The sequence below is a fragment of the Crocuta crocuta genome, unplaced genomic scaffold (genome assembly GCF_008692635.1).
Source record: "Crocuta crocuta isolate KB4526 unplaced genomic scaffold, BGI_CrCroc_1.0 scaffold217, whole genome shotgun sequence".
Taxonomy (NCBI): domain Eukaryota; kingdom Metazoa; phylum Chordata; class Mammalia; order Carnivora; family Hyaenidae; genus Crocuta; species Crocuta crocuta.
The window spans coordinates 2,729,448-2,738,631 of NW_027532208.1; positions in this window are offsets into that span (position 1 = coordinate 2,729,448).

Consider the following 9,184-nt stretch of genomic DNA (forward strand, 5'->3'; position numbering starts at 1 on the left):
CCTGGCCTTCCTGGGGCTGCTTCTCAGTCTGCTGAGGGATGGGGTACCAGAGCACCGAGCTCATTCCCATTCTGTCCAGTTAACCCTTCGTCAATGACCGATGCCAGATAGAAGTGCATATTTCTTTTCTTTTTACAGATTTTTTATTATTTGTAAGTAATCTCTACACCCAACGTGGGGCTCGAACTCACGACCCCGAGATCAAGGGTCACTCATTCCACCAACTGAGACAGTCAGGCGCCCCCATAATCCAATGTATTTAAGAAAGAAACTTTATCTCCAGAAAGAACAAACATCAGTTATGTTTCCCCCTGGGGATCTGGCAAAGGGGAAAAGGTTCAGTCCGTGAATTTCTGTTTTAATCTTCTGAAACGAATTATTTGTGAACCACTGACATCCTAAAATGTTTATTTCAAGGGTGCCTGGGTGGCTCGGTCAGTTGAGCGATGGACTCTTGGATTTCAGCTCAGGTCATGATCCCAGGGTCATGGGATTGAGCCCCGCATCTGGCTCCATGCTGAGTGTGGAGCCTGCTTGGGATTCTTTCTCTCCCTCCACCCCTCTCCCCTGCTCCCACACACTCTCTCTCTCTCTCTCTCAAATTAAAAAAAAAAATTGGGTGGGGCGCCTGGGTGGCTCAGTCGGTTAAGAGTCCGACTTCAGCTCAGGTCATGATCTCACAATTCATGAGTTGAAGCCCCATGTCAGGCTCTTCGCTGCTAGCTTGGAGCCTGGAGCCTGCTTCAGATTCTGTGTCTCCTGCTCTTTCTGCTCTTCCCTGTTTCTGTGTACAAGCTCACTCGTGAGCGCACTCTCTCTCTCTCTCTCAGATAAATAAACTTTAAAAGATTAAAAAATTAAAAAAATTATTTCAAGTAAAAAATATTCTTTTTTTAAAGATCTTATTTTTTTTTAAATATTTTTATTTATTTCTAGGGGAGAGAGAGAGAGACAGCATGAGCAGGGGAGGGTCAGAGAGAGAGGTAGACAGACTCTGAAATAGGCTTCAGGCTCTGAGCTGGCAGTCAGCACAGAGCCCGACGCAGGGCTCGAACCCATGAACTGCGAGATCACGACCTAAGCGAAAGTCGGACGCTTAACTGACTAAGCCACCCAGGCGCCCCTTAAAGATCTTTTTTTAAATAATCTCTCTACCCATCATGGGGCTCAAATTCATGACCCCGAGATCAAGAGTCACATGCCTCACCAACTGAGCCAGCCAGGTGCCCCTCAAGTAAAAAAATATTCTGCCTAAAGTCTTGCCCCATCAGTCCCATCAGGTGTTGTACGGTGACATCCATATCAGCTGGGAGCAGGTCACAAATGCAGCCTCGAGAAGTGTCAGTCAAGGGTTCTCAAGCCTGGCTGCACAGAGGCTTTGACACAAATTCCGAGGCTGGGGCGGGGGACCACAGAGGTTCTGATGCAGTAGGTCTGGGGGCCCCGGGCATGCAGCGGGAATGAACCTCCGATCTAAGGCCTCGATAAACGGTAAACATGATAAACTCAAGGACCGCAGTGTGAGTGGGGGTGTGGGGACTCTTCCTCCAGAAAAGTGAGTGCCAGGTCAGGCCCTTTTTAGGCTGCTCTGTGATATTCTATTCTTCCTTCCTTCCTTCCTTCCTTCCTTCCTTCCTTCCTTCCTTCCTTCCTTCCTTCCTTCCTCCCTCCCTCCCTCCTGCTTCCTACTGGGTTCTCTGTGGCATGGAACATTTGGGCAGCTGGACCAGGAAGCCCACTTGAAGCTAAGAAGCTCTGTCCTGAAAAAAAACTACATGTCCACACAGGACCAGTTAAGGGTTGACTAACCACATTTTGAAAACCTCACCCAGGGAGGTCAACATTCCTTTCTAAGGCAATCTCCCAGAACATTCTTTGCAGCGTGAGGTCATGTCCACCGTTTCAGAGAGCACCTCTAGCCACCACACACGGGGTGCTTCTCTCAGGTCCAGTCTGACCTGCTGGTGCTCCAATATGGGGGTGTATTTTGTTTTCCGCAACCCCAGAAGCAGCCAAGCACGGGGCTTGTTATCTGAAGCAGGCTTACCTGGTCGGAGCATGCCTGCTCAGACTTGTGCACACACAACATTCTCCAGGAAGGCCCCCAGGATATCTAGTCCAGGAAGGTGCATCTCACAGGGAGAAATGTTTGCCTCATATTGGAGGGTGTTGGGCGTGGGGTCCAACTTTGGGAGTCCTCGATGCCCTGGGAGATGGCGCCAAACGACAGCTGCATTATGCCCCAGGCAGTGTCCTAGGTGTGAGGTGTGAGATGGAGAACACAGGCTGTGGGACCGGGTGGGGAAGACACACGCGAGAAACAAACGGATGCAGTGTACCCAAGGCACCACAGAGTGGGGCCGGCCATCCACAGTGCAGGTGCGTGGGGGTGAAGATCTGGGGGTAGTAGGAGTCACAGATGGCCACAGACTCAGGTGGTAATACAGCTACATCTTCATCCATCCATCTATCCATTCATTTATTCAACAAGTATTTTTTTTTTAATATTTTTATTTATTTGTAGGAGAGAGAGAGAGACAGCATGAGCAGGGGAGGGTCAGAGAGAGAGGGAGTCACAGACTGAAACAGGCTCCAGGCTCTGAGCTGGCAGTCAGCACAGATCCCGTGGCGGGGCTCGAACCCACGAACCTCGAGATCATGACCTAAGCGAAAGTCGGACGCTTAACCGACTAAGCCACCCAGGCGCCCCTATTCAACAAGTATTTATTTAGCGAACGGGACCAAAGTTGGGACCCTATCAGAGTGTGGGATACAGAAGAGGAAAAGGTTTAGCTCCTCGCTGGATGTTTCCTTGGAGGAAGTGATGTCCGCATTTGGGGGAGGATGGCCGGAACTCCACATGGCTGAGACAAAGGGTGTCCTGGTGCAGGAAGGGCAGGTGAGGGGCTGAAGGGGTGGCCAGGCACATCTGCAAGTCCCAGAAAGCCAGTCCCACGCTCGCAGGCAGAGGAAGGCGGGATGAAGGAGCCCTGATGATCAAGGAGAAGGNGACGGCCCCGGCTCAAATACCACCTCTTCCCCACCACCCGCAAATATTTACATCCTGTTTATGCCGAGGCCTCCCAGGGCTTCAAATTTTCATGAATAAAATATGAGTTTTTAGGCCCAGCAGAGGAGGGAAGAAACCCCCGCCAGCTGGTAGGGACCGGAGGAAGTTTAGTGTTTCGGTTGCTGTCGCCTCCCGAGTGGTATTTGGAAGAAATTTGAATTGGCAGATCAAGGTGACCCAGGGAGGGAGATTTGGGCATTTTCTATACCTTCTGGGGGATGCTAGGAACTAAACCAGTTGCAGTGCATGTTCCTGAAACTTTATTCCTAGGGCTGGCTATTCCTTGAGACACTCAAACTTTCACTTGTTCATCCTTCCTAAATGTTGTTATCCTAAAGTCAGAGGTTTCCAGAGGCAGAGGGGGACTTTTAGAGATAAGCCAGCCCCCAGTGTGCTCCTTTGAAAGAAGAGAAAACCGAGGTTCAGAGAGCAAGGAGCTTGCCCTGGGCCATTTAGGCTAATCAGTGATACTCTGTTAGGGTTCCCTGCCACCTGGTCCAATATTCTCTCCCCCACATCACACTTCCTGCAAGTACAAAATGTTGAAAGTCATAGATGGTAGATTTCAGAGGGGTTTTAGATTTTCAGAAAATTAAGCAGATAGTCCAGAGAGTTCCCATGTATCCCCTTCCTTCCTTAGCGCACATTTACCCCATTCCTAACATCTTACATGCATGTGGTACATGTATTACAATTAATGAGCCTATATCAATACATTAGTATCAATTCAAGTCTACAGTCTGCATTAAGGTTCCCCTTTTATGGTCAAACAGTTTTATGGGTTTGGACAAACGCACGTCATGTATCTACCATTTTAGGATCATACAGACTAATTTCACCTCCTTAAAAATCACTTGTCTCCACCTAGCCATCCATCCTACCTCCTCCTCTCGACTCAGTCCCACTAATCTTTGTACTCTCTCTCTTTTGTAAAAATTTTTAATGTTTATTTATTTTTGAGACACAGAATGCGAGCGGGGGGAGGGGCAGAGAGAGAGGGAGACCCAGAGTCCGAAGCAGGTTCTGGGCTCTGAGCTGTCAGCACAGAGCCCGACACGGGGCTTGAACTCACTGACCGCAAGATCACGACCTGAGCGGAAGTCAGACGCTCAACCGACTGAGCCACCCAGGTGTCCCTCACAGGTATTCTTATTTGTAAAATATAGTATATGAAAACCTATATGTTAAGTGCCTGGCTTATATGAAGGATTAAATAGTGATCTCTCCTTCTCCACCCCCAATTCTTTTAGAGTTCATTTTCTGCACAGAGCACATTTTCAGCACGGAACCCGATGCGGGGCTCAAACTCACCAACCGCAAGATCATGATGTGAGCCAAAGTCGGACGCTCAATCGACTGAACCACCTAGGTGATTAGGGAGAAATTTTGTTTCTTTGGACACTGAGTGTTTTTCCTATGCCAGGCGTGTATTAGCAGCCATTTCCTGTGACATTTTATTCAATCTCTATAAGTCATTAGTGAAGAAATCCTTATTCCTATGTTTAATACATGCGAGAACCACAGTGAGGCCATGAACTGTTTGCCTAAAGCCAGGTGGCCAGCAAGTGCCTCTGGGGTGGGGGTGGGGGTGGGGGGATTTGAACCCAGGTCACCAGGCCAGACTAGGGCTGTAAACCTCCACTTCTTTCTTGGGCAGGAGTTAATTTTCATTTTGATCCAAATACAAAAAAAATGTCCCACATTTCCCTGGCCTTCGCAGTGGCGTAACAGTGTCAGTAACCTGAAGAAATACTTTTTATGGGAAAGAAAGTTCTGGTTGAGAAACTGCTGACCTTAAAACCAAACAGGAAGTCGAGCATTCCCGGCTTAAATGGACCATCTGGGAATCTACTAGGATCAGCCGGCCTGGCAGTTCACTTCAGCTTGGGCTCAGACGAGAGAGGGGGAGGGCTCAAGGCTGCAAAGGGGCCTGGGCTCATCTGCCCTCCCAAGGGCTGGAAGTCAGGTTGGGGGGGGGGGAGTGTGACACCCGGGCTGGAGCTCAGGGCACGGGAGAGAGAAGAGCAAGAGGGTGTAGCCCCCTCCCCCCTGCAGATGGGGAAGCAGTGCTCCAAGTGGGGGCTGACCTCAGGGCATTTGCCTGGCTGGGGCTGGGAGGCTCTGGCAATACTCTGGAATGTTCTGTCTCAGGGAGCCCAGTGCCTTGGTTCCCGGCCTCTGGTGTAAATCTCTGGCATCCCTGCTCTGAGAGAACACGGTTGTGTCCCTGCGGAGTATTCACAGCATCCCAGGTGCCGTGGGAAAGCTAGAGAAAATGCAATCTTCTTTTGCTCTCCTAGAGAGAGAAACTGAGGCACAATGCAGTGAAAGTCGTTGTCCAAGGTGGTGCAGACCTTAAGTGGTAGCACTTGGATTCTAAGGGAGGCTGATGGTGCCCGGAGGCCGTGCGATCCCACCCGACAGCCTCTGTCTTTGGAAGGAGACCCTAGACCTCGTGGGTGTCTGCTTGCCCAGGAAGTCCCCCGGGACCTGGGACTGAGGGGTCCTCTCCTGGCCTACCCAAAGCAAACGTGGAGGAAGGGGGATGAGGGTTCTCAAATGTCCGGGGCCTCCATCTGGTTGGCAACTCGTATTTTTAAGGAACGAATTGGCCCAGAAGTGGGGGTGGGCATTCTGTGAGGGGTACACACGTGGCTTCCTGTAAATAAAAAGCCATGTCGCTGAAGAGTTAACTGAACATCTCTGAGTTAACGTGAAGGACATGAGGATGAATGTGACTACATAAAACCTTCTGTCCATTGGGCGTCTGGGGGCTCAGTCAGTGTAAGCATCTGACTCTTGATTTCGGCTCAGGTCATGATCTCACGGTTCAGGAGTTCGAGCCCCTGCTTGGGATTCTCTCTCCCTCTCTCTCTGCCCCTCCCCTACTTGCTCTCTCTCTCTCTCTCTCTCTCAAAATAAATAAATAAACATTAAAAAAAAAACAGGGGTGCCTGAGCGGCTCAGTCAGTTGAGTGCCCGACTCTTGATCTCAGCTCGCCTCGTGATCTCATGTTTTGTGGGTTCAAGCCCTGTGTAGGGCTCTGCGCTGACAATGCGGAGCCTGCTTCAGATTCACTCTCTCTCTCTCTCTCTCTGTTCCTCCTCTGCTTGTGTGTGTGCCTGTACTCTCTCTCAAAATAAATAAATAAACATAAAAAATTAAAACAAAACAAAATAAAACAAAAAACCAAACTTCTGTCAGTTCAAGGACACGATCAACGATGTTAAATGATGAGCCACAAAACAGGAGAGGTGCTGGCAATTCTCCCAACCGACAGAGGAATAGTGTCCAGGATGTTTAAAAAAAATCCTACAAATCATTGAGGAAAAAGACAAACAACCTGGGGGGCTCAGTCGCTTAAGCGTCTGGCTTCGGCTCAGGTCGTGATCTCGTAGTTTGTGGGTTTGAGCCCCGCATCGGGCTCTGTGCTGACAGCCCAGAGCCTGGAGCCTGCTTCATATTCTGTGTCTCCCTCTCTCTCTGACCCTCTCCTGCTCATGCTGTCTCTCTCTCTCTCTCAAAAATAAATAAAACATAAAAAATTTAAAAAAAATAAAAGAAAATGGACAAACGTGGATGACTATTTCACAAAATAGGAGACTCCCTCAGCACGCCAACTTTTAAGAGCTGCCTAACCCCACCCCCACCTGTAATCAGGTTGTGTTGGCTTGTTTTCTCTTTTTACAACAGCTGGACCAGCCACAGTGAAACGACCTAACAATATACCCTGTTCTCATGGACAGTGGACAACAGGAACCTAGATGTTGCTGTGAGAAGGTAAATTACTACAAGCACTTTGGAAAGCAATTTGACATTATTGTGTGAAGGGGAAGGCGCACGTTCCTCAAGATTCTGGAATTTTCCACCTAGACGTGCCCCCCTCCCCCTCCTCCAGGGCCCCCAGTGTGATGACTGATGTGGGACAGAGACAGAACGTCATAAACAGAACAAACTAGGAGCACTGAGTGGCTCAGTCTGTTAGATGTCCGACTCTTGATTTTTTAAAAATGTTTACTTATTTTATTTTATTTATTAAAAATTTTTAAAATGTTTTATTTTATTATTGAGACAGAGAGAAACAGAGCGTGAGTAGGGGAGGGTCAGAGAGAGAGGAAGACACAGAATCTGAAGCAGGCTCCAGGCTCTGTGCTGACAGCTCAGGGGGCTCGAACCCACGAACTGCGAGATCATGCCCTGAGCTGAAGTTGGTTGCTTAACCAACCGAGCAGCCCAGGCACCCCAATGTTTATTTATTTTAGAGAGAGAGAACGCAAACAGGGAAGGAGCAGAGAGAGAGTGGGACAGAGGATCCGAAGAGACAGAGGATCCGAGGGGGCTCCACACTGACTGCAGTGAGCCCAGCATTGGGCTCGAACTCACGAACTGAGAGATCGGGTTATGAGCTGAAGTCTGATGCTTAGCTGACTGAGCCACCCAGGTGCCCTCCTGACTCTAAATTTCTGCTCAGGTCATGATCTCATGGTTCATGATTTTGAGCCCCATGTGGGGTTCTACGCCCAAAATCAATAAACTTAAAAAAAAAATCAGAACAAACCTAAACAAGACCCCAAACTGGAAGCAAACGAAAGGTCCGTCAGGAGGAGAGCAGGCGAGGACTTGAGGTACGGCACACGATGGGACGCTCTGTGGCCCCCCTCCATCTGTGGGGACAGATCCCCCCCAAATCATAGCGAGCAACACAGGGAGCTCGCAGAAGGATGCCTGCAGTATCTACGCATGGGCTTTTTGCTGAAAGCCCACAGAACTAACGGCATTGTTGAGGGGCAAGGCCAAGCCATGGGAGGGAAACCAAGTTCAAGAAAGCCTACTTCTGGGGCAGGGATGGGATGGAGAGGTTCCTGGCGAAAGATTCGAAGGCAATGGGAACATTTTACTTCTTAAGTCAAGTGTTCCCCACACAGGCGCTCATGCTGTTATCTTTCAGTCATGCCTCTAAATGTGCTTTGTGTGCATATATATATTTTTAATGTTTTATTTCTAGGAGAGAGAGAGACAGCGTGAGCAGGGGAGGGTCAGAGAGAGAGGGAGACACAGACTCTGAAACAGGCTCCAGGCTCTGAGCTGGCAGTCAGCACAGAGCCCGACGCAGGGCTCGAACCCACGAACCGCGAGACCATGACCTAAGCGAAAGTCGGACGCTTAACCGACTAAGCCACCCAGGCGCCCCTGTGTGCATATTTTTTTAAGTTTATTTATTATTTTGAGAAAGAGAAAGAGAGAGAGAGAGACAGTGGGAGAGGAGGGAGAAAGACAGAGAATCCCAGGCAGGCTCTGAGCTGTCAGTGCAGAGCCCAGTGTGGAGCTTGAACCCACGAACCGTGCGATCGTGACCTGAGCTGAGATCAAGAGTCGGACGCTCGACCAATGGAGCCACCCAGGGGTCCCCATGCACGATATTTCATAATAAAAACTGAAAATAGTTTACCCCACACACACTTATGAACCAAGGACCGCGATGGTCGGGGAAGAAACCCACCCAAAATCACACAGGGAGTGGGGGCAGAGCCCAGAATGCCACCTCCAGCCTGACCCTGACCTAGAGACCCCCCTCAGGCTCCCCACTGCACCCCCATGCTGATCAAGAGGCCCTGCCATGACTCTGGTCTTGGTGTTTCCAGGAGGTGACAGTGAGGAGACCCGGGTCAATGTGCCGACCCCAAAGCCAGGGCGAAGAAGCCAGAAGGCCAGTCAGCCCACAGCTGGTGAACCATCCCTTGCTTCTGGCGAGTTGTCAGGCACAACCATGGGGAGAGGCCACCTGGCTTTCTTCTCTGGGTCTCAGGTAGAAATCCTTGTGGACAAGAAATCGGGGCAGACCTCAGCTGCAGACAGGGGGGTGGGCGGTGGGCAGGCAGGCACCCCGTGATTCAATAGGTACGGTCCTTTGCTAGATAAGGCTGGGAGGCCTCGGTGGATAATACCTTCCGGATTTTTTTTTTAATGTTTTATTTATTTCTGAGAGAGAGAGAGAGAGAGAGAGAGTGTGTGAGCAGGGGAGGGTCAGAGAGAGAGGGAGACACGGAATCTGAAACAGGCTCCAACTCCGAGCTGGCTGTCAGCACAGAGCCCGACGCGGGGCTTGAACTCAC